Genomic DNA, 4,950 nt, shown 5'->3' with positions numbered 1-4,950 from the left:
TGTCTTCTTGAAATTGGGTGGGTGTTCATGACTGTTTAGATCAGCAGAGCACAGTGGAAGTGACATTATGTGGCATCTAAGTCATAAAAAATGACCCAGGTTTCACTTTGCCCTCAAATTCTGCTATGTAGGCAGACTCACTGCCCTGAGGTCAGCATGCTAGCAGGAATACCAAACCAGCTCCCCAGGAGACCATGAAGAGAGGCCCTGAGCCTGCAGAGAGACAGGAAGAGAGAGAGAGAGTTGATTGGACAGCCCTAGTGGCTTCAGCCTCTCTCCACCAGCCCCCCATTATTCCAGTTCCCATCCACCACTGATGGGTGTTGTTTTGAGCAACTCTGTTTGGGGTATTTTTAAATGTAGCCATACCAACAGGGCCTCCTCTTTTCACTTCTCCACTTTCTTGTAAGGTGCTAGATTCCTATTCTTCTGATTGGTCTCAAAAATGAAGTGGCTCAGGGATTGAAGACACAGAACTCAGACATAGGAAATATGATCGTTAGACTGCAATATCTGAAGGCAGACCCATTGATTATATTATTGTCACCAGAACTTTGCTTTTGTTGCTCTGTACAAGGAAACCTTAGTCCCCCTTCGACTAGTTAAGAAAGACTATCTTTTCCCAATATCCACAGTTCTGAATCTTAACAGGCAAAAGCAGTGCAAAATAAGTCTAATTTAAATTAGTGTGACAGCAAGGGCCTGGGCCTTGGACTTAGAAGTATTGCCTTTGGGTTTCTGCCTCACTGCTTGGTTTTGTCGTTGAAAGGATGGTACCGTCCCTTTGAGCTTTCATTCTTCCTGTCTGAACTGGGAACAATACCTCACCTGTCTACTTCACCAGGTCGTATTGAGAGAGTCATATGTGATACCATAGTTGAAAACATTTTGTAAGCTGTAATACACTAACCAAACGCAAGAGATTATCAGTATTATTGTCACTGAGAAGTTATTTATCTGCTTTAATTCCCTCATCTGCAAGGTGGGGACAGTATAATATGACCTTTCCCCTATTCTCATCAAGACACTGCTATAAATATGTGCAATAATAACTAAAGTCACTCAGATTGGGGTGTAGGGAGGATGGAATATGTTAAGTAAATAATGGGTATCTATTCAACAAACATACACTGAGTGGCTACTATGTACAGGCACCAAGTTAGGTTGTAGACATACTGAAAGCAATAAATGGCCCTTCCCATTGAGGAACTTACTGTCTAGTAGAACATTATGGATACAGAAAGCTCTCGTAATACAGTTTATTAAGTAGTAATGAAGTAGGAGGCTGAACTCAACTCCAGGGGCTGGGCTCGGACACTGGACCAAATTAAGGACTAGCTAAAACAGTGAGTGGAAGCAGCTTTCCATAAGACACGCCTACCAATGTGCCATGTCAGTTTACCGTTGCCATGGCAATGCCCAGAAGTTGCTGCCCCTTTTCACAGCAACAGCCCAACAACTTGGAAGTTACCACCTTTCCTAGATATTTCTACATGATCTGCCCCGTAATTTGCATGTAATTAAAAGTAGGTATATGCCAGGCACGGTGGCTCACGCCTGTAATCCCAGCACTTTGGGAGGCCAAGGAGGGCGAATCACCTGAAGTCAGGAGTTCGAGACCAGCCTGGACAACATGGTGAAACCCTGTCTCTATTAAAAATACCAAAGTTAGCCTTTAGTCTCTACTAAAAATGCCAAAATTAGCCTTTGGTATTACAGGTTAGTGCACCTGTAATTCCAGCTACTCGGGAGGCTGAGGCAGGAGAATTGCTTGAACCCTGGAGGGGGAGGTTGCAGTAAGCTGAGGCAGCACCACCGCACTCCAGTCTGGGTGACAGAGCGAGACTCTGTCTCAAAAAAAAAAAAGCGTAGGTATAAATATGACTGCAGAACTGCCTCTGAGTTGCTACTCTGGGCACACTGCCTATGGGGTAGCCCTGCTCCGCAAAGAGCAGTGCCTCTGCTGTTGCTGTGCACTGTTGTTTCAATAAAAGTTACTGTTTAACACCACAAGCTCACCCTTGAATTCTTTCATGGGCAAAGCCAAGAACCATCCTGGGCTAAGTCCCAATTTAGGGGCTTGCCTGTCCACCATCAGTAAAATTAGAGAGAGTCACTGTATTAGTCTGTTATCATGCTGCTAATAAGACACACATGAGACTGAGTAATTTATAAAGGAAGAGGTTTAATTGACTCACAGTTCAGCATGGCTAGGGAGTCCTCAGGGAACTTACAATCATGGCAGAAGGGGAAGCAAACACGTCCTTCTTCACATGGCGGCAGCAAGTAGAAGTGCTGAGCAAAAGGGGGAAAGCCCCTTACAAAACCATCAGGTCTCATGAGAACTCACCCCCTATCACAAGAACAGCAGCATGGAGGTAAGGCCCCCATGATTCAATTACCTCCCACTGGGTCCCTCCCACAACACATGGGGATTATGGCAACTACAGTTCAAGATGAGATTTGGGTGGGGAGACAGCAAAACCATATCAGTAACCAAGGTGGACTCAGTGTGCATGGTTGGCAACGTAGCATGGTGGTAAGGATCATAGGGTCTACACTTGACTGCTTGAGTCTAGATCTGGACCATTTACTCCCATCTGACCTTGGAAAAGTTCCTAAGTTCTCTGTGCCTCAATAAAAGGAGAACAACAACCAACCGTATTAGTTTGCCAGGGCTGCCATAATAAAGTATCAAAGCCTGGGTGGTTTAAACAACAGAAATTTCTCTTACAGTTCTGGAAGCCAGAAATCTGAGATCAAAGCGTTAGCACAATTGAGTTCTCTTGAACCCTCTCTCCTCACCTCTCATATGTGTCTGTGTCCAAACTTCCTCTTAGTATAAGGACACCAGTCATATTGGATTGCAGACATCCTAATCATCTCATTTAACTTACCTCTTTAAAGATCCTAGCTCTAAATAGCCTATGGAGGTGCTGAGGGTTGGGACATCAACACATGAATTTGGAGGAGGGAGAGACACAATTCTTCCCAAGATCAACCTCAGAGCACTGTAGAAGGAGTACATGAGACTACATGTAAGGCATTTAGCCAATGTCTAGAACACAGAGTAAACACTCAATTAGTATGAGTTATTATTATACGGTGCTATGAAGCCTATGTATTGTGAAACTCATATTTGTGAGGGAAAATCAGGGAAGGCTTCCCATAGGCAGTGACCTCTGAGAGGAGATCTGAAGGATGGTAGCATTAGCAGGTCGAGAGACAAGTTGCTGGGAGTGAGGTAAGTATACACCAGGCAGAAAGAACACAAAAATTATTTAGAGTTCTGCTTTCTTAAACTTTAATGTATGTATAAATCATCTAAGAATCTTATAAAAATGCAGATTCTGATTCAGCAGGTTCAGAGTGAGACATTTGTAACAAAGATCCCAGGGAATGACAGTGATACTGGTCCCTGTTCCACACCTCCATGTAGTAACAAGGTTATAACTGGGCGCAAAATCTCAGGAGGAAACGGCAAGTTATTTGAATATAGCTGGCATGAAAATTGCATATGGGTGGAGATTAGAGACTGCTGGACAGGGAAAGAAGAGCAGAGATGAGACCTGTGATGCTGGTCTCTGCTTAAAAGGCTAAATCACAAAGGGCCTTATAAGTTAAGCAAAGAAAGAAAGAGAGAGAGAGAGAAGGAAAGAAAGAAAGAAAGAGAGAGAGAGAGAGAGAGAGAGAATTTAGAGCACCAAAGACAACCAAAGAGCTTCCAAATGGAAAAATGGATTGAAGGAGAACCCCACTGGAAGAAAGAAAACCAATTAAAATATTTGTCCTGTTAAGTAGATGAGAAATGATGGTAGTCTGATCTAACATAGTGGCCTTGGGCATGGGGAGAAGTGGAGGAATTCAAGAGATATGAAAAGACAGAATCATCCATTTTGTGATTGGTTTGCTTGGGGGAGATGAAGGGAAGGGAAGACATAAGAAAGACCTGGAATGAGGTTATTGGGTTGGTTTCAGCTGCTGACTGTCAATACAAAACAACTAAGTACACGGAGAATGGCTGTTCATTAGGAGCATACACAGGCCATGTCTTCTCTGTCTCAGATATTCCTGCTAATTTTGGACATGGTCAGCCTGCTTTGTCCAAACCACCTTCAAAAGGCCTCAATTTCTACTAAGTACTCACCGCCTAGTAGGGCAACACAAAACCGGGAAAGTAAATTTGTACTTCAAAACTCAACAGTGATTTTTGTATTTTCTCCCCTAGTGTGGCATGTGTTAGCCTTCCCCAAACAGCTATTACTCCTTGAGGGCAATGGCCATGTCAAACCTATTGTTTCCATTCCCGACAGTGCTGATGACCAAATAGGCACTAAGAGCTGGTTGACTATTTGGGAGAATAACATCTAGATGATTACATATCAATGCCATTTGTTATCTCACAGACTGATTATAATAATAACATCTGTAAGTTGTTGAGTAAGTCTTTTACGTGCATTATAAATGCCATTATCTTCTTTGGGTTATCAGAATCCTCTCAGATCCTTATGTCCAGGCAGTTTGGATAAGAATTATTGAATTATTTTAATTGCTTCATTGATTATTTTAATAGAATGGAAGCCTACCATTACTGTTAAACTCCACTGCCATCTACTGTTCGTATAATAAAGTAACAAATTGTGCTCTCAATCTCCGAAACTCACCTCTATGCTCTATTCCTTACAACTGAATTTTTGTTTTCCTCAGATCTCAAGGGCTTTCTATGCTTTGAGCTTCAATACAAGTAGATGTAATTTTTAAATAGTTTTGTTAAACAACAATCCAGCATGATATTGACAACTTTCTTTCATGGGCAAAAAAATTTCATGATGTTATAGAAAAGTAAACATTTTTAACTTAATGAAACCATGATCTTTTCATGTGCCTCCCCCCACATAAACAAACTAAGAGAAAAAGGTAATGGAATTACTGAAAAATGCATCCCCACCT

This window comes from Pongo pygmaeus, chromosome 7 (assembly GCF_028885625.2).
Source record: "Pongo pygmaeus isolate AG05252 chromosome 7, NHGRI_mPonPyg2-v2.0_pri, whole genome shotgun sequence".
Lineage (NCBI taxonomy): Eukaryota > Metazoa > Chordata > Mammalia > Primates > Hominidae > Pongo > Pongo pygmaeus.
This window is presented reverse-complemented; position numbering follows the sequence as displayed.